Raw genomic sequence first — 21,489 nt, 5'->3', positions numbered from 1 at the left:
TCCCGAGTTGGTCACCTGGTCTGGAGTGATTGGAAGGCATGGGCTAGATCAGCTCAATAACAACGGTAGGAGGCTACTAGATTTTTGTGCAGCCCATAGGCTTGTAATTACCAACACGCTGTTCTGGCATCGACGCATCCACACAACATCATGGATGCATGCCGGCTCCAAGCAAGAACATCTGCTGGACTACATAGTGATGGAACAGCGGATGCGGGCCCATGTCCTTGACACCAGTACCTACCGAGGAGCTGATCTGCCCTCTAACCATAACTTGTCATCTGTAAGATTTGCCTGCCATTCTTCCACTCTGGTGGTGGGTGTACACCCAGGACCCCATTCAAACCTAAGGTGGCCTGGTCTCAGCTAGCTGATGAAAGTGGCAAGCAAGAATTACATCATCGCTTGCGCCTGGGGTTGGCATCGTCCCCCACTCCTCCAGATGTCGAGGGTAAATGGGCGAAGTTTAGGACTGTGACTCAGGCAGCTGCAATGGCTGCTTTGGGTACGTGGTCCAGACCTCCCCAGATACCCTGGCTAACAGAGAAGGTGTTCAGGATGGCTGAGAAAAAGCGACAGGCCCACTATAATCGTCTATAGCATCCCACGTCAGAGAATGAGCAGGCTTACCGCAGCCTTCGCTCGGAGGTTCGGAGAACCGTGAGGCGCTGCAAGGATGGGTGGTGGTAGCGGGTTGCTGAGGAGATGGAGTCTGCCTCAATGGCCCGTGATCACAAATCCCTATTTATCTCCATCAACAAAGTAACCTGCAGCACCACATCTATTACCGTCATTAGGGGAAAAAATGGTGATCCAATCTGCGACCCCCAGGAAGAGGTTTGCAGATTTGCTGAGCATGTCTGTGTAGTCCTGGGGAGGGGAAATCTCTCGACATGGAAAACCTCGTGGGAAAAAGTGGGGATGACCCTGCTGAGGCTGCGGTGCCCCAAATATTGGAGGAAGAAGTCACCCCCTGTGAGTGGCTGGCTGAGGTGTCATCTGTTGAGGAAGTACTAAAGGCGATCCAGAGTCTGAGACCAGGAAAGGCACTGGGCAGAGATGATCTCCCAAGCGAAATGCTGAGGGAGGGTGGCGTATGTGCACAGACTGCCCTACATGACATCATAACAACAGTTTGGAACACTGGACGGGTTCCGCAGGATTGGAAGGATGCCCTTGTGGTCCCCCTCTTTAAGAAGGGGGACCACACAGACTGTAACAACTACAGGGGCATCTCACTCCTCAGTGTGCCGGGAAAGGTCCTGGCAAGAATTATTCAACATCGCCTTGCCAGGCACGCTGAGGAGAGGCTTGCGGAGCCCCAATGTGGTTTTACAGATGCCATATTTTCTTTCCGTTTGCTACAGCAGAGATGTAAGGAGTTCCAACAAGAATTACATATCTGCTTTATTGACCTGGTCAAGGCCTATGATACCATCAGTAGACCTGGGCTGTGGGTTGTTCTTCGTGCTTTCGGGGTGTCCCTGACCCTCTGCTCACGATCATTAAGGACCTTCATGATGGTGAGCAGGCCCGGGATAAAAGTATGTGGCCAGGAGTCGGAGCCATTCCCTGTTCACCTTGGGGTGCGACAGGGATGTCCTCTGGCTCCCACATTATTTAATATCTTTTTCGACCACGTCGTTCGTGAAGCCTTTGATGGCTGTACCAGAGGAATTTCCATCTGGTACAGATACAATGGGAGGCTGATCGATGCCCGGGTGCGGTCAAGGGATGGCTCCCTATTGGTCAACCACGTTATGTATGCCGATGATTTGGTAATTGCTGCTCACTCAGAGGAGGAGTTGGAGGCACTGCTGCTGAAACTGGAGCATGCCGCTAAGAGGTGGGGCCTTACCATCAGCCCCACCAAAACTAAGCACCTGCCTGGGTATTTTGTACCATCAGGCACTCCACCCCCACAACTCCCAATCGGTTATGGGGCAGTTGTGGAGAGAGTGGAGAGAGAGGTCTCACTCAGAATCAGTTGAGCGGAATTATATTTTCATCGGTTGCATAACGCTTTGTGGAAGCTACCTGGTCTGTCGCTCCGCACGAAGCTTCAAGTCTTCTTGGCCGCGGTCATTCCCTCCCTTCTCTATGCTTGCGAAACGTGGGCCCCCCTAATGGAGCATCTTCACCGATTGGAAACATTTAGGCTGGCCTGCCTACGATCCATCCTGGGTTTAACCAGGCTGGATTGTGTGAGGAGCTCACAAATTCTTGAAAGATCTGGGCAAAGTCCCATCGGTGCGCTCCTCCGGCAGGCAAGGCTGCGTTGGCTGGGTCATGTAGCCCGCATCCCCAGTCACCACATGCCTTGTTCGGCCAGATAGAGGGGGCTAAATGGGTGCAGCATGGGTTGGAGGAGAGATGGAGTGATGTGGTGCAGGAGGATGTGGAGCTGAGTGGACTTGCCGATGACTGGTACCAGCGGTGTCAAGATCAGCCTCTGTGGAGGAAGCTCGTGAAAGACGCCTCTGGGTAGTTGGAGGCATTTGCCCTCCAACAACAACGGAGGGCGGAGGAGCGACGCTCACAACAACTAGCGGAGCGCCGGGTGGCTAAAGCACAGCAAGTTGGCACAGTCGGGGGCACAGGTGGTGCATCAGCCAGTCGTCTCAGTCCATGGCACCTGGGTCTGCTCCTTGACCTCCTGCCAGCGGGCGTTCGACACTTCACGTGGCCTCAAGGTGTACATAGCCTGGCACAAGCATCGTGGTGACGTCACCGCCACTTAGGCGGCGAATGGCGGTTATTGTGTGTAAGTCGATGTGTTTGTGTGTGTGTGTCGATGTCTGAATGTGTCTAAGTCGATATGTGTGTGTGTGTCTTTTTCGCCCGGGCAACGCCAGGTACTTCCTATTAGGTAAAATTTCTGATTGACAAGCCCGAACAAGTTCTGCTTGGTAAAACACTCAACATGTGACTTAATCGGTTCTGATACATGATGCAAGGTTCTGCTGACTCCATTCAGAAAGCTGTATCTCCACAGCATAAGTAAGTTGGAGGCTAAGAAGTCGTTATCACTTCTTTCCTTTTGCCAGGTTTCTCAGCTGTTGGACAGCCAGGTGACGGTGGTGCATGCCTATAATCCAGCACTATGGAGGCGAGGTTTGGTGGATCACTGCACAAATGTTGTGAAACTCCCTTCTCGCAGTCATTGAGGAGGTGCTATTCGCTGGCTCAACCACGAGAATGCAGTACAGCAAAAATGTGGACTCCACCGACTCCATCTGAATTAGATAGTGTTTTCCCCTCGCCACGAATGGGTTTTCTTCATTTGCTCCGGTTTCCTCCCATATGTAAACGTGCATTAATTGGTTGATAACACCTTCATTTATAGAGGACCACAGAGCTTGGAGAATTCTTAGAGCCAGCTCACCGCGTGGCAGCCTTCTTGCTCATCTGTGGTCCTTCGCCCCTTTGAGTCGTTCTCTCTCTATGAGAGTGAACAAATACTATGTGGTGCATTACAAGTTGAAATTATTATATTATTACAATAGACAACCTCCATGGTTGGCTATAATAGTATTATCATCAACCTCATTTGGCTTTAGGTGCTTCTCTTGGCTGCCATTGTCTGAGCGCCACTCCAATGGATGTGTCCAATACCTCTTGACAATAGCATACTTGTAATATAATCGGCGATTGTCCAAAAAATACGTGTGTTTTCGAGTCGTACTGCGAGTTGTTCAGCACGATGCCAGAAATGCCGCTCGCATGTGCTGGGAGCTTCTTGAGGAACTGAACTGAAAAGTCCTGGCGTCCTCGGTAAACTGAAATAGCAACGAGGAGTGCGGGCTCACTGTGCAGACACGGGCAACGTGGGTGATGTCCACTGCAAACACGGGAGGGCGGCAGCTGCTCACACCTCCACCTCCACGCTGTCGCCCTGGCCGCTTGGCTCGTTGGCCAGATTCACCTTCTCGGTGCGCGTATGCCACACGAGCACCTGCGGAGAGATGGAGAGAGGATGACGACAGACGCAGAGCAGGTGAACGAGCAGATGGATAGACTGACACGGTGGGTGAGAGTGAATAAAAAAGAATAAATATTACATGGTTAATCCCTCGAGATGGAATATCTCAATGACAAAAGTGTCCTGGGTAACAAGTGACACATGCATAGCCTATATAAATAGCTTGAAATCTCTAACGCAAACAGTCAAAGGTATTCATACAGTATCAAGAATAGGAAGAAGCCAATGTTTTTTTTTATAGACTTTAACTGCACCGGACAGAGTTTAAGATTTGAACGGGATTAACCTTTGGAGGTCCTCTTCTCTTTTGGCGGCAGTACTGGGGCAGCTAAATTTTATATATTCCTAAAGCCCATCCATTGGGCACTGTTGAGTTCAAACTGAGTGGTGCAGACTCCCCTAGTGATGCTCATATCAACAACTACGGAGGGACGATGATGATTATGGTGATGGTGATAGCGATGGTGGTGGTGATGGCGATATCGAAGATGATGAAATTGATGATGACATGGTAAGTTGATGCTAAACGATTGAAAATTTAAGCACAGTCCCACCATAAATTTGAGCCAGAAGACACTTTCTACTTCGACTTGAGTCTTAAAAATTAACGTATTATGAAAACAAAAATCGTGCAAAAAATTGATTACACATATTTAGACAGAGTATTTCAATCCTGAAGGTTGCCACATTGTTCAATAAAGGTGTATATATACAGTATAGTTCTTCAGATGTATCTTCAATTGCAAACGCCAGTGTCGCTTGCTGATAAAGTCATTGTGTTAGAATGCACATTGACGTTCTGGCCAAATCACCACCTTCAGAGACGCGGCACTTGTTTGCGAAAATTGGCAAGAGAAATTCATTCGCCCAATCCCGAGAGAGAAATTGGAAAACGCAAAATGCGGGGAGGATGAGGGCGACAGAGTGCGGGACCTCGCGACCTCGTCGTGCCTCAATAAATGAAGTGATGTGAACCCCCGTGAACCGGTGCAGGCAAACAAAGCTCGCAAGGACACACGCTCGGAGCTCGACGAACCGCAAGGGCACGCACCTCGATTGCATTGCCCCCTCCTCTGCAGGCAAACGGCAACAGAGAGCTATTGCTCGCTTACACCACTGATGGCAGAAGGGCCTCCGATACAAGGAGAGCTCCTTGCTTGGGTCATCTTAGCCTACTCTGCCATGCTGGCCAGATGTCTTGGACTAGGTGGACGTACCCACACTAGACCCGATTAGCACCTCCAATTATCACGCTTGGCTACATACGGTGAGATTGAAGTTCAGCATACATACACCGCACCAAATGCGGCCTGCTTGCTGACTACCATGATGTACACATTTACACTGTTGGGTGAACACAGAATGGAGCGGGAGGAGAGTGCGGATTTAAGACACCCTTTGCCCCATTGTTTAAACTGCCGCGCCAGGAGATCGAACTCTGGATCGCAAGTGCAGTGCCCCGACTGTTACACTGCAAGCAGTGTGCATATACTTGAAGAGAAAGGTTGTTAAAAATGTAATTGATCAAATGTCCCAGTGCAGGACCCCCTGAATAAAATGTATTGAGACTCAGCGAGGATGTCCGGGATAATAAATGTATATGGAATGTGAGGCACCACGGTGGCGAGATGTTAACTACCTCGCCTGGTATACAGGAGGTCGTGAGTTCTTTCGCGACCCTGACGCCTGTACATTTGAAGTTGCATGTTCTCCCCATGGTCGCGTGCATTTTCCTCCGAGTCCAGTTTTTCCATCCACATTTACAAACATGCATTTAAAGTATTTGGCTGCTATAAATTTCCACATGATAAGCCACTTCTTTGAACTAACATTTGTGGCCAGGTCGTTTCTGATCAGAGCTATATAGGCACAGTGGGCCTTACCTGGTCAAATTAAAATAGTTTATTGTTTTTATAGTTTATACTCTCCTTCATATTTGTCATTTATTTTCTCACACGGTAACAGTCACTACATGTGCCATGCAAGCAAGAGTGCCACCATATTTGATAATGCGAAGATTATATAGGTTCAGTGTGCTTTACCTGGTAAAACAAGTAGTTGAAATATGGTCCATGCAGGCTGTTGCTGTGATATTGTTTAGTATGCATTTTTTCTCACAGTCTCACTGAATGAAGCAGTGCTGGCAAGGCACTACTTTTGCATTTAGATGCTTTACAAACCCAACATGTTCTTTGCTTGTTCTAATGCTTCTCCCTGATCATATGAGCATGTTGCAATATTCAAAATTCAAGTGCATTTTGTTCAACCAGATGAGAGCTCAAGAGACAAGGACAGCCTCATTGGACAATCTCGTAAATAGTCATCAGAATACTTAATCTCAGTTTCAACAATTGATAGGCTGACGGTGGGTTGGTAATTTCATTGTTCTTTGACAAGATGCCATTCGTTATATGTTGCATAGCAAGATGCTCTCTTACCATGAATATTTGTTTTTTTTTTATTCTCTTGTGAGTAGTACATATTGCTCTATTTATAAGACGATAATTTATGTTCCATGCAATACTTGTCCTGACACTTGCCATGCATACCATGTTTGCTCACTGATTTGTATTGTTTGTGTGCACTTTTAAAAAATGCGCCTGGATTTTTACGTAAATCCTGTAACCTTGTTTGAAACTCTGTTTGCTTTATGGAATATTAAACAATTTTTATTTTATTTTACTATATAAATGAATAGCCCAATGAAGTGGCTGATCACGTGGAAATTTACAGCACCCAAAATACTCGTAACGCATGATTCTAATTGTCGAAGGAAAAACCGGAGGACCTGGAGAGAAATCCACGTGACCACAGGGACAATATTAAAACGTAAAATATACAGGCGTCAGGGTAGGGATCGAACTCACGACCCCTGTATATCAGGAGAGGTAGTTAACATCTCGCCACCTTGGCGCCCCCCCCCCCCCCCCCCCCACATCTGCTGTCAACACAGGAATCCCGCATTCAGAGTTTTCGAGCTCAGCGGGACCCTCCTGCAGCAATCAACTCAACTCGACCTCCACTGGTGACACAGAGCACATGGCTGAACTTCTGCACCTTGGTGCAGTTGCGAGCCTTGGGCTCCAGCTCCTGCATGGTGGTGATCTGACGCAGAAAGTCCGACTCCTGCATCCCAGGGCGACCACCCCGGCGCCGAAACTGCACAAAGGGGTTCTCCAGCAGCACCTGCAGATTCACAGCGAAGCCTGCATGCGCACGTGGACACACACGCGCACATGAATACACAAAGCTAATGATCCCCCGCAAAGTTTTAACAGACTGTTGGGGCAAGTACATAGATATCCATATAGACTTTAGGCTGTTGGAACAAGTGCTGTTGGCAATTATCTAATATTAAGGCCAACATAGCGTTTGTCTCCCCAGTGCTGATGTTATACACTGTACCGGGTACTAATTTAAGGCTGCATAGACCTAGGGGAGGCCTAGGGCAGGTTCAGATATTCACAACTAATGTTAGCTATGTCCGAGATTTGAACTTCGGTCTCTAAGATTATAGTTTAGTGTGCTAACAACTGCGCTACTGCTCTATTACAAGAACAAACACTCACATACCCCCTGATTTTACAAAGCACGAGAGTAAGTTTAACTAGTCTGGGTGGCCTTGTTTATGAAATGGTAAAATATTGCTGAAAGTCAACAGCCAACTGTCCTATGGAAGTAATGGCCCCGAGCAGATGAATGTGGAATGTTTACTACTGAATTCCAACTGAAACATGTATTTATTTGAGCAGGGATATATATGTATATAAAATTAGAACTCCTAGATAGAAGTAATATTCATGAATAATTCGTATATTGTAAGTGTATGGAAGGGGGTGTGGTAGTCAGCTCAGTCCTTCAATATTCCTGAGTCAATAAAATCACTACCACTTTGCGTGAGGTCAACAGCAGTCACCTTACGGAAAGACTGGCGCCTCAACCACTCCGTGGCATTATCCGTGAAATCCCAAAGCTGGCTCGGGACCACCGCTGAGGATGAGCAAGGGAGACACTGACCACGTGGGACTCACCACCGAAGGAAAATCGATCGGACGTTTGATATTCGTTTGACAATCGCAACGAAAGCACTTTGGCCACACCATTCCAACTGGAAAATGAAGGAAAGCGCTTGTGGAAATGTGTGGTGCCATTTGTTTCACCGTGAATCCTACCAAAAGTCTGTGAAAACCTATAACAAATATCATAGCACACTATAACATACTAATGGCAAAAAAACAAACCATTTAGCCACACAGAGAAATAGGTTTTGTCGCATATTCTCAAAAGTACTTTCCTTTATATTCCAGTTGGAATGGTGTAGCTAAGTGCTTTGATTTATTGTTATAGCGTTAGAGAGTTATAAGATTTTTTATGGGTTTTCACAGATTTGTCGGAAAGTGCTTTGGTTGCGAATGTCAAACCAATATCAAACGTGCCGTAACCCTCGACCACCCTACACAGCGAGTAAGGTTAGTCACGTAAAAAACGCGCCAGTTAGTTTCTACTCCAGCCCACCGGTGTGTTGGAGAGTAAATCCACATTTACAATTACTCTCCAACACACCGGTGGGCTGAAGTAGTAACTGATTGGCACGTTGCTTATGTGACAAACCTTACCGGCTGTATCGGGTGGTGGATGGGTTATGACACATTTATATTTACGCACTCTAACCCAAAAACCTTTATTATAAATAACATTGGTCGCGAAAGCCTACGTGTAAGACTGAATATGAAACGTCCGACCGATTTTCCTTCAGTGGACTTACCGGCCATGTCGGTGGCAAAGGGCCGGTCTGGCCGCCAGCCCGTGTACCAGGCGACCACGCGTCCCGCTCGCACCACGGGCCGCTCGTACCGCCGTCCGCCCACCAGACCCACGGGCCACACGGACACCTTGCGCGTATCCCGCATCTGCACGACGACGGACAGGTGCGAAAGAAAGTGCCGTCAATTCCGGGAGCACACCTCCGATGAGCGCGGTTTGGCTACGTACACGGTGCGAACGAAGCTCCGCATCCATACTGGGCATACAAACATCTCAGCGACTCAGCTGCATGCAACCCAAGTTGGACGTTTGCATGCAACTAATGCATGCTGCAACTGATCCCTCACACGTGGATCCAGCTCTAGCGAGTGTATGCTATGGCCACCATTGCACGCTGAATGAGGAGGTGGTTGAGGCCAGGGTTGTAGGCTGATGTTGACCAGATCTTTCCTGGTGCTCATTTTTAGGCCGAGTGGACTACTGTTATGTTGTATTGCGTGACCATGAGAGGCGGTGAACAGCTTGTTGAGCCCTTCGTCTAGCGGTTGATAGATCATGGCCGATAATGGTGGTGGGACGGCGGTTGAGTTCAACTCTCTACTCTGCAGCTGAATCAGCCGATCATCCCTCTGAGGTCAATAAATGAGTATTGTTTTGTGGAAAATGTATTTGGAGAGACTTGTCCCCACCATAGGAATGTGTAATTTCCACGAGTGGCTCCGGGCCGCTAACTGGTATGAGCATCGCTGTACTGCTCATTTGAGCATGGAGACTTCTTTGATCTTTGAACTAAAAATGCCTTACAACCAAATTCGCATGTTTTGTATTATCTGCAATGTTACTCTTGAACAATTAGTAGAAACTGACATGCGAATGAATGGGAGCTCGTATTAACATATATATAAAGATTGCTGTTGGTTTGCTACGATTACATTCCCAGGGTCCCTGTGCTTATTTTTGGCCTGCAACAGATGCTGCTCTGCATTCCCTCGGTGCTCAGTGTTAATTATTTGACCAAACTCCAAAGGCGCCATCGGAGGTTACAGCTGCAGCATTGTCATTAGCATGTGGTGACACACATGGGAAATGCAAATACAATGAGACAGCAACAGTGCCATTTCAAGTTGGCAATTTAAAATAAGTGCATTCGTTTGTGTCCCTGTATTCGTATATTCGCCTGCGTCTAGTGGTAATTGTATGGTCACCAATTTCTAGTGCAAGTCACAGTTTCGAACAACACGTAGACGTGCAAAAGCACACAAGCGCTGTGCGCTATGCAACAACCATCAGCATTTTCTGAAGAGGTGCATTGTGGTCGTCTTGCCTTAGGCCACCGTCACAATGAATGCGAGCAAGCAAACCGTGTCAGTATGGGAGTCATCGTGGAGACAGAGTGACGATGCAACCCTCACATTCCGCGTCAAACTGGGGGAGGTCGCTCTCATTCCAAAACTCTCGCCGCGTTGCAGCAGCTCGTGCAGGGAGCGCGTTGTATAAAACGTGCGTTGTTGAGAGGAACTCGTTTTGAAAACATTCAGGACGATAAATCAAAAGCGACGATAAAACTGAGTCACTTTAGATGGAGACTGCCAGAACAGCTTCCTAAAGCTACGTGGTCTGAGAGTGATTGTATATCAGTGTGGACAGCCGAATTGGTGCACTATTATTATTTGACTAGATCTCCTATGCTGGTCATCTCAATGAGCGAGAATTTCCCAACACTGGTTCAGGGCTGTACGGAGATGAACACTGCTCCAATGGGTATGGAACTCTTTCACTCGATCTTTATCTGTAATGTTGGCATCCCCAAGCACGCGCCCTTGGACGTGAGCACGCGACAATTTTCTCGAGCTGACCAGCAGGTGGCAGAAGCGGACACCGTAAGATGAGATGCAGTTTAACGGCACGGCCCCGTGTATTTAAATAAATCACGAACACATTTCGCCACTCAAACAAACGTGGGGGTGGTGCCCATCCGCATCCGCACTGGCGATGTTCAGGCAGTAGCGGAAATTCCACGTTCCTATGATGCACCGGGCTGGAGATGTCCTCCGTTGCGGGTTACGAAGAGGAGAGAAATTGGACAGGAGGCCCCATTTAATTAATTTCACCGGGGCGAATACCAAACACGCTCCACCACTGATGCAATACAGTACACATTTGTGGGATGAGACCAGTGGGTTTTTTTATTTACCATGGAAATATGGAATTTACATCATAGGTTTGCGGCCACCAGTGAAGATACGTGCCATCACACACTCGTTTGACAATCCCCAATCCCGTCAGCACAACAATTAAAATAATTGTTTAGAAATACCGCTGGCAAGTAATTGATCATGGCCCAAGTTCTAATTGGCACAGGCGGCGTGTGTAAATGATTTAAACCCCAATGCGCACTCTCTTCATATTTTTAAAGCATTTTTTGTCTCCCTAGATGCAGGCAGATAAATCTGATGCCTTGAAGAGGAGGATAAGTCGTGGAAGACAGCAATTGATTTCGGGTGGCATCAAATTAATTGCCAAATATAATTTATGCATGTACAGGGCGGCCCACAAGTCAGCACACATAGGGTTATTCCATTTATTTATTTATTTTAACACATGATCAAACTGACTTTCATGAACATCAATGAATGCATTAATTATCTGTTGAAATGCATTGTGTTTTTTTTTTAAATTGCAGCTGCTTTCTTTAGCGTACATAAAATCGAATTGAACTCGTTCGTCTTTCGTCAATTTTCTTCCCATTTTTTAACGTCATCTATGATAACAGGTTAATTATTAACTGAAATAAAAAAAACTATTAAATTTTTAATGCCGGTATTTCAAGTAAATTAAATAAATTCTAGATTTGAAGTTTTCGTGACTGCAAGAGTTCATACTCTTTGGTTTTGTCGATAAAGTCACGTAGGTAAAAAAGAAAATAAATAAATAAAATCACGACGTTTCGGAGGCAACACAAGCTTCCACGGCCCATCCTGGCTCCTCCCCCCCCCCCTTAACCTGTATATAATCTCGTGTCTCTTAGAGTTCTCTTCACTTGATACAGTAACTTTGCTGTGACGGTTCCACTCGAAGACGGAGGCTTGTGTTGCCTCCGAAACGTCGTGATTTAATTTATTTATTTTCTTTTTTACCTACGTGACTTTACCAAAAAAAACAGAGTTTAAATTAATAACCCTATGTGTTCTGACTTGTGGCCCACCCTTTATATGTGTGTGGGAAGCGGTGGCACAGCAGTGAATGCATGACGTCACAATCTTGGCAAACGAGGTTTGACGCGTGGGGAGGTGGAGTTGCGTGGTCGGCATGGGCCCTGGTGCAAGGAATGAACCGGGATCCCCTTCCCGGCGTCGTTGTCCCCCCCACTCCCCTATGCGTAGCGCAGTGCTTGGGCCCCTTTGCCTGGGCAAGGCCCATGCCCACCCATGTGTGCATCGCTCTGCCATCATAGAGACGACGCAGGTTTTATTGCTGACCACGATGCACAACACAGCAGTAAATGACATCTGCAGTCGTCCTGGGATTTACCTTAGATCGAATCAGCCTCAAATGAGTATCCGGTGCAGTGTGTGAACACATCGACGCTGGGGTGGCAAAGGTGGTGGTGGTGGTGGGGTGCGATGCTGGCGTATCGACTGCGACGGGGGTGGGCGGTGGGTGGGGAAGAACGCCCGGTTGTGCCGAGGCCGTAAGTGGACATTCCAGAGAGCGGGAGCCAACTGCGACCGCTGGCCGGATCTAACGGAAGTGGGAGCGGCAGCGGCGTCGAGACGAGGCGGCGTCGATGGCACGGGCCACGACGACGATGACCTCTCGACCTCCGCGACCTCACCTCGTGGAAGAGCTCCAGGCTGTAGGTGTTGTCGTCGTCGGCGAAGTAGACGACGGCGGGGAGGGGCCCGCGCGCCGCCTCGCCCCGCAGCCAGCGCAGCGCCTCGTTGCGCTGCTCGCTGGCGCGGGGCAGCCCGGCGCGGCGGTAGCGGCGCGGCGTGACGGCGCACAGGTGCGTGGCGCCGGGCACGCCGGAGCGCGCGAGCAGGGCGCGCACCATGGGCGACCGCGACAGGCGCGTCCTCCACGAGCACCCAGTGCAGCCACGGCACCTGCCGTCGCGCGCCCGGAATTTAAACGCGGGGCTGTCGTCACGTTTTGGGCGCATCGCACGCACGGTTGTCTGGACTCATCTGGGCGAATGAACAGAGTGGGTGGATATCTCCGTGGTGTGAACGGTCAGGGTACCGCACTTGCAATCCAGAGTGTCGCCGGATCGATTCCATCTATCAGCATGCCAGTTGGAGCAGCAGGGTACGACATTTTTTTTGTGATCGCTCATTGTCGTAATTGTGCAATCAGCCATGTAAGTTGTCTGACGTGTGGCTGAATTTTCTCTTTCTTACTCCCAGTACGCCCATGACAAACTAACATCTTCACTGCGACTCACTTATTTTGTTATCTCAATGCGCCTGCTGTGACATGCAGATGTGGTGTAGTTATTAGCACACTGGACTGGCATATCCAGAGGTCGTCAGTTCAACTCAATCTCAATGACGCGGCAGTTGAAACTCCGGGCGAGTTTCTCAAATCACCCCACACTTGTCCACCTCGCAGTATAGAATGCTCCACCACACTCGATCGGTAGGTCGTGCGTGGTGGGGTAAAGCGTGGGTACTCCCAGCTCTTCCAAAATGTCTGGCCAGCGTGAAAGTGTAGGCAGAATACCCGCTCTCTTAAGATTCCCGTAGTCAAGGCCCTTCTGCCAGGAGTGGTGTCAGTAATCGCAGGGCTGCACAATTACATTTTTGATCTTTAGACAAGTGAACCAAATAGTATTTTTTTTTAAAGATCAACATTGAGGTGGCCACGTGGGAGGGTGCCTGATGTGTCAGAGGACCGTGCTGGCAATGCTGGGATCCTGTGAAGGCACTTGAATCTGTAACGTAACTTCCGTGCTCTCCACAATGCACGCGACATGTGCTTCTATACATATATATAAAATGATCTACAGAATGAGTTTATCATTTCACATATAAGACAGAATTTTCAACGAGCGAGGTTATGGATGATAGGCCAAGTCAACCCTGTGACTGGTATTTGACCCGTCCACTCGCTCAGCGTTTGCTTTGAGCGCAGCACCACACGCGGCACACTTAAAGTGGTCAGGGCACGGATTTATGTTCTCGTGGAAAAGTAGCAGAGGCTACGAATTTTAATTGCAAATGGCATTTGCATCATCTTCCACTCCAGTCTCAATTACTGAATTTGCAGTGAACACACGGAGATGTCGGGGTGGGATTAATTCAGAGACCCTCCCGTGACCCCTCGCCCCACGCAGTCCGGGTGAAAGGAATTCCCAGCAGCAGCTTTGAATCGCAGGAGGTTGTAACCCCCTCATGGGATGAGACATTTGCAGCTCAAAGTTCACACCTTGATTTCCCAGTGTAGTGACGTGAGATAAAGATGGAATGCCTAATATAGACAATGAGAAAAAAAAAATTTCAATTTGTTTGGGTTGACTGTGATTTGTTGTTTCACTCTGTTTTGCTAACCTTGTAGAAGAGGTACAGGGGAGTGCATAACGGCCACGGCAGAGCAATCGTGTGTAATCCCTTAACGCGGGATTTTTTAATCCTGGGGTGACCACGGTTGACATCCCACAACACGGTTCTCATTGTATTAACTTCTGCACTCTGGTGTATTATTTAATGTAAGTGTGATTGTCTCATTGATTTCGTTGTTCAAAAGTGTTTCTGAAAAGGACGACTCTTTTGATGCAATAAATTTGCCAGGTGATGCACGCCTGTAATCCCTTGACTTGGGTAGGGTTGGTGGATGACGAAGAGACTGAGTGAGATAGCCACCGACACTGCAATGAAATATAAACTGAATTCATCCTTTCCTATAAACTGCAGTATAACAAGTAAGCTCCTATCAGAGTGTCTCATAAAATATCTGTTGGCCAAACAATTGTTTTGTTTGACCATACTTCACCACGCTGGTCAGTGGGTGGAGGGGGTGCAGGACCGATTCAGATATTACTGACCACTGATGCTCGCTGTGGCCAGGAATCAAACTCAGGTTGCCAGGTCCGGATTGCGGTGCACTCACCACTACAACACTATGTCAAGAAAACGACGATTTATTTTAAACGTGTGTTATCTGTAAAAAGCTTTGTTGACACAGCCTCGAAGTGTTGAAGGTTAAAAAGTGGCCAAGCCTAAAGTAGGTACGTACATCTTCCCTCATGACAAAACCATTCATTCATACTCTCTGTCACACACACACACAAAGACAGAGATGCCCTATGTAGCCGTAACAGACTCTTGGGGCAAGTGCTGTGAGCGAGCACTTATGAAGGCCGGCACGGCACACGAGAGGGTGGATGACCAAGACAACGCCCGGCCGCCTTTGTATCCCCAGTGCCAATGTTTTACACATCTCGCCAACTACTCATTTGAGGCTGAGTCGACCTAGGTGAGGCCCATGACGGATTAAAATATTTGTTACTGTTATTGGTTATGAGCGGGAATTGAACTCGGGTGGCAGCAGCACAGCGTGCTAACCGCTACACTACTGCTCCCCACACACTCACGCGTATACTATCTGTAAATATATTTTGGAGGTATCTGATTTTAAAAGTGGAATAATGAATTTTAAATTGCCTCTCGGGAAAGGGGTTTACATGGCAATGCTTCAGGCGACAGGCATTTATCCGCTGGGTGTCTATCATTTGGATTTCACATTTTGCTACAGGAGCTGTGAAAGTGACATACGCAAGATGATTCTGTAACTAGGTCAGTAGAACAGACAACTTATACGTATTATTATAATTCACATCCAAGAGCCAATGTTGCCAAATCCTTGAGATTATATTGTGGAGAAAAACAATAGATTCTCAAGCATTAAGTGCAAACTCTGAGCCCCAATGATCCAAAGCAAGAGCTCATCGTATCTTCATTTCTCCAAGCCGAATAATGTATAAAATACATACAGTACCGTGATACAGTATACAAAGGCATCACTGAGTCTCAATACTCGTATTTCAACATGCTCCTGCTTAGGATGTTTTGCAACATCCTCATTGAGTTTGTATACGTTGAAGGAAATGGGAATGCCTGGAGAAAACCCACGCATACGAGAGGAAAACACTCAAACATCCGCCCTGTTTGGTCCGTAACCAAAGTAACGTTTTGACCTGCCTCCACTGGGCACCTGTGAAAAAAGCTTTATAGCTCATCGGATTCCTCCACGCTAAATACTAATTCTGAAATAGATGTACAGGTAGCCCTGGTAATTATGAACACTTTTTGATTTACGAAATCTAAATTCCGCATTAATGAAATTTCACTCTGGCACGTGCCACGAGATCATCAAACGAGAAGGTTGCTTCTCGTTTGACAGCGTCACAGTGAAACGGTAACGCCTCCATGTCACCTCCTCAAGTCATTCCAACATGCAGCGGATGTTTTGGTGAGTTCCCAGAAATAGTTAAGAATTTATCTTTGTAATTAATTATTTTTCAATCGTACTAATATTATTTGTTAACATGTTTTGTATCGTCAAAGTGGGTCAATATTTTTACATTAGGAGTAGGAAACACATCCATAATTTTTTGTCATAAACTAATTAGAAAAGGCATTTCGATTTACAACATTTCGTTTCACGCGTTTGTTTTTGGAAGAACGCATCCCTTTCGTAAATCGAGGGTCACCTGTACTGCATCCCATTGCCTTGCAAGTTGGGGAGTCTCACATGCCACATATGACAGTGATCATGGGATGCACACTCAGGCGGGGTGGTTTTATTTAAATTGACAGCCCCCCCTTGCCAATAACGGCCTCCCCACGCTGTGTTGGGTCATGGGGAATTGTTTGAGCATACTTCACCATGTTGATGCTTAACTTTCACGTCTGAGGTATTATACTGGATTAACTAGAACGGAATGGGGAAAGAGATGCACATGAGCAAAGCGGATTCTCCTCTGCTTAAACTAAACTAAACTTTTTATTTCACCAGATAAGGCCCACTGAGCTATATAGCTTTTTTTCAAAAGCGATTTGGTCACATGTGATAGCTCAAAGAAGTGGCTTATCGTGTGGAAAGTTAAAGCAGACAAATACGTTAAACGCGTGACATTGATTTTAAATGTGGAGGAAAAGACCGGATGACCCAGAGAAAAATCCACGCGACCACGATGAGAGACTCAAACTCCAAATATACAGCAGCACGCGTCAGGGTCGGGAACGAACCCACGACCTCCTGCATATCCAGGCGAGGGAGTTAACATCTCCTAGCCACCGTGGCGCCACCCAGAGCCGCAGGAATTGCTCGCGATCTGCGACTCGCGGTGGTCCCAATCACGGTCCATGCTGCTGTTTGCAGCATTTCCCCTTTCCATCTGAGCCTAGCTCCAGAGGTGTAAAGTACCCACACCTTCCACCCACCACACGCGACCTCCACTCATCGACCAACTGCGGCAAACCCCATTCATACTACAGCTGGGTGGACAGAGGGAAGGGGAAGAGAGATTTAATCGCCTTAACAAACTTGTCAATTGCTTCAACTGCCGTGCGGGTAAATCTAATAGAACCGTTCGGCTCGCTAATCCAGACCGCTCACCATTACACCCGGCGGCAGCAGCAGCAGCCTCCCAAACGCTGGCGCGTGTGTGCCGGTTGCGTGTTGCGATAGTTTAGTAGCGATTAGCGCGCTGCGCTACGAACCCGGCCACCTGAGTTCGATTCCCCGCTCACAGCCAGCACCAGTGACGATTATCTGAACCGGTACTGGACCTCCCCTATGTCGACTCAACCTCAAATAAGTATCTGGTGCGATGAGTAAACATCGTCACTGGGAAGACAAAGGCAGTCGGACGTGGTGCTGGCTGCCCACGCCCTCGTGTGCCAGCCTTCATAGGTGCTCGCCCGCAACACTTGCCCCAATAGTTCAGGCTATATACGGGGATCTTTGTCCTAGTGTGTCCATAGACAAGCGAGTGAGTGACAGCAAGGCAGCGAGGTTCACCTGTCTGAACGTGTTCGCAAGCCTCGTGAGCTCCGCCTTCTGAGCCGGCCGTGCGTACGTGGGCGTCACCACGTAGATCACTGCTGCAGGTGTCCCTTGAGCTTCCGCTGATACTAACACTGCCGCAGCTGCAGCTGCAGCGTGAATGGGAAGAGGAGGAGGTGCAGGAGGAGGAGGGGGAGGCGGCTGCGGCACCGATAGAGGTCGAAGCCTCCAAGCTGCTGCTGCTCGTGCCGGCACTGCTCCTGCCACCGCCGCTGCTGCGGGCCGTGCGAGAGGTGACGGTGCGTGCGGCCGCAGCTTCTGCAGCTGTAGGTGCCGCTGCTGCTGCTGCAATATCCTCTCAGTCGGCGAGGACGTGGGCGTTCTGGGTCCGGCTCGGTTCAAATTGAAGTCGGCCACGAGCAGAGCGACCAGGAGCCAGGGGAAAGCGGCGAGGAGGCGGCTGAACCTGTAGGACCTCATGATGAGACCGCCGGCAACAGTAACACGACCACCACCTGCTGCTTATGTTGCTGCATGGGCTGGAGATCACACAGAGGTGGAGGCTGGGGTTGAGCTGGGCTGGTGGGCATGGCACACGGAAGAGGATACTGGAGCCCAAGTGCACCTCCGTCACGCCCATTCATTAATTAACTCTGCCACCCTACCATCCATTCGTTCATTCATCGTCGCCTCCATTCATCCACAGTGTAGATTAATTGATGTATCCGTCCAATTCATTCATCAGCCAAGTTCTCCGGACGCCTTTGTCTCCGGCTTTTGTTTTGCGAAGCGACGTCATAAGGACGATTCAGCCACGACCCGTGTATGAATGAACTCTGGGACTAGGCTCACAATGCTACCGACAGTTTATACGCCGCGCCGTGGTGCCGAGAGAAGCCGCGCGTACGCGTGGACGTGCGCACGCACGCACGCACACGCCGCTCTATTGTAACGCTCCCATTCTGCGCCTACTCCTGCCACGGTGCGTGCGGTAGGTGGAGCTGTGTGACTGGAGTCCCCTTGCAAATGCATCGAGTGCGAGAGAGACCTCGTAAATTTATATGATAAGGAAGGGGAGGTGGCGGGTGGGGGAGTGGGGCGGAGAGTGTCATAAGCAGGGGTACACGCGCACACCCCCTCTAGCCCCACCACCACCCCTCCCCCGAGAGCAGGACACTCAGAACACCCCCGAGTGTGGCTGTTCCAAATGATAATAAATCACTTTTATACGGTGCCTTTCATTGGAAGAGCACTCCGAAGCTGCCTTGCAGTCACCCGGCGCTTAGCTCCTCTTCCGCGCTGCACTGAACTTAGAGTCGTCATACAAATCCACGGAGACACGCGGTAATGGGGGGGGGGGGGGGCGAAGTGGTTGGTGCACTAAACATTTGAGCCCGTCTAACTGAGTTTGACTCCCGGCGATGACCAAGAACCCCGCGTCGAGAGATGTCTACACTGACCCTGTGAATTATGAACAGTACAATGACTTTAGCACGTAAGAGGCTTTGGCGACCAATATCATTCATGATAGAGGGGGGGGGGAGTTGGGGGGGATTAGATCGTGTAAATATAAATGTGTCGGTTAACCCGCCACCAACTGCCATAGCCAATGAGTAAGGCTTGTCACGTAATCACACGTGTCAATTAGTTACTAGTTCAGCAAACTGGTGTGTTGGAGAGTATACCCACAACACTTCGCCCCCCCCCCCCCCCATTGCCGCGTGTTGTGGGTTTGTTTCCGTGATAAACCTTATTAATTGGCTGTGTCGGGTGGTGGCGGGTTTAACGACACATCTATATTTAGAGCGATCTAAGCTGGAGTTCAACAACTGACCAAACACCCTGTTATCGTGACCTGCAATACTATTAACGTCAGGTATGTAACCACGATGCATCACTGACCTTCAAGACTCATTTCAGGAAGGTCAGGCATTCCATTAGACAACCATTGTTTACTTGAACAAATCAGTCCGGTACTCTTTTTTTTATCCACATCAGATGGACGATTGGCCGAGTCAGCCCCTGAACCGGATTTGAATTCGAATACGTACCATTGTGGGTCATGCGTTCTTAGCCACTTGTGACCCAGACACCCTACATGCATCTGATCTCGTCGCATCTCGGAAGCAGCTCAGCACGGTTGAGTCTGGTTGGTTCTGGGTTGGGTGCGACTTTCCGTGGCCGGTGTTGTAATGCGTAGGGCTGTGAAGTGGCCAGGAGAGAGCAGTGCGGCGTGATGAGCCGTCATGTGCTTTGGTTTTCTCAGAGTTCACTGATTTCCCCCCACAAGAGACCGAAGACAAATGAATGAAGTCACCCAAACATCGAGATTGAGATTCCCGGGTAAAATAATCAGTCTCTTTTTTGTATTCTATTTGCAGTGCTAGCCAGGCGATTACAGTGTTAACATGATTCCGTTAATCTTCGCACGGCGGCGCGAACCATGGTAACTCCCAACAGATGTGCAGCGGCGCGCCTCTGTGAATAGGAGAGGGCAGGAGCACTCCTCTTAGAGGAGCAAAATAATCTAAACACAAATGCGGCGGCCCACCGGTGAGATAAGGAGCAGTGTTTGGCTTGAGAGACAGCCAGATGTGATCCCCCGTAATATTATGTCTGACCCGACGACTGCCCCCCACCCCCCCACAGCTAAATGGAATTCCCAGGGCGAGCCGTTCCGTCAATAAGACACGTGCAGTGCCTGCACGGCATTGGGATAAATCAATGCAATTCAAGGGGTCTTTATTTAACCAGTTCAGGACCTATCGAGCTTCTCTGGCTTTCAGTTCTTTTTTTTTTTACAAAGGTAGACAGGACATCTGCTCAAACGTGAAATTTCGCTCAGTCGTGCAGTTGCAACCTTTATTTCACCATAATGGTAAAGGTGCAGCCCTGCAATTACTTACCCAAGGCACTGCTGGCAGAAGGGCCTCAGCGAGAGGGAGCTTTCGAGAGCCCCCTCTCGAGAGGGTATTTGGCCTCCTCTTCCACACTGAGCATACACGTTTGTTTACTGTACTCCACGACACCCGACCTGGCAATTGACTAACTGCGGTGTACACACAACATGACACCACGGCAGCATCACGCGCGTGCTGTACTTAATGGCAATTAAATGCTGTGGATTGTTGGTCACATTTGCCTTGTTCTCATTTCACAACAGAGGCAGCGGAGTAAACAAATACATTCTCATTAGTCCAATATCTAAGGCTCTGGCGTGTCATTATGGCGTGCTATTACGTCTCCAGCCTGTGTACTTTCTGTTGACTACAAATAACATCTTTGAATAGGTTCGGATGAAAAGGATCCCCATTAGCAGCCGCCACAGCGCTGATCTAACGGCAATTTAGGGGGCAATGCATTTTGGGCTGTGAACGGCACCGGCGACACGAACACAACCGCCTTAATTTGACGAACGCGTTCGCAGACAAATCTTTTCCATTGTATCTGTCACCGCGCTGCCGCCTTCCAACTGCAGCATTTCCTATTCAATATGCAACTTGTATACCAATACAGGGACGCGTCGCGTACGGCGTGTTGCCTTTGTAAGCAACAACAATAAAACATATATAATCATTTACAGCCCTTTGTATATCAACTACTGGATGAAGGTTAACCCACTTCATGTCATCACGGAGGTGGGTGGTGGAACATTCTTCACCATACTGGGTAGTGTGTACTGGTGAAGGGGGTAGGCCATGGACAGGAATCACACTCAGGTTACTGGCTTCCAA

At 48.6% G+C, this 21,489-nt stretch overlaps 1 pseudogene; it reads right to left on the bottom strand.

The window, feature by feature from the left end:
* Positions 1 to 3,733: 3,733 nt before the first annotated feature.
* Positions 3,734 to 18,769, bottom strand: LOC133344291 (galactosylgalactosylxylosylprotein 3-beta-glucuronosyltransferase 2-like; annotated as a pseudogene).
* Between the last annotated feature and the right edge of the window lie 2,720 nt (positions 18,770 to 21,489).

This window comes from Lethenteron reissneri, chromosome 19 (genome assembly GCF_015708825.2).
Source record: "Lethenteron reissneri isolate LAM-NWPU_2019-01 chromosome 19, ASM1570882v1, whole genome shotgun sequence".
NCBI lineage: Eukaryota > Metazoa > Chordata > Hyperoartia > Petromyzontiformes > Petromyzontidae > Lethenteron > Lethenteron reissneri.
The sequence above is the reverse complement of the archived record's forward strand: the minus strand, read 5'-3'. Positions and strand labels throughout refer to the sequence as shown.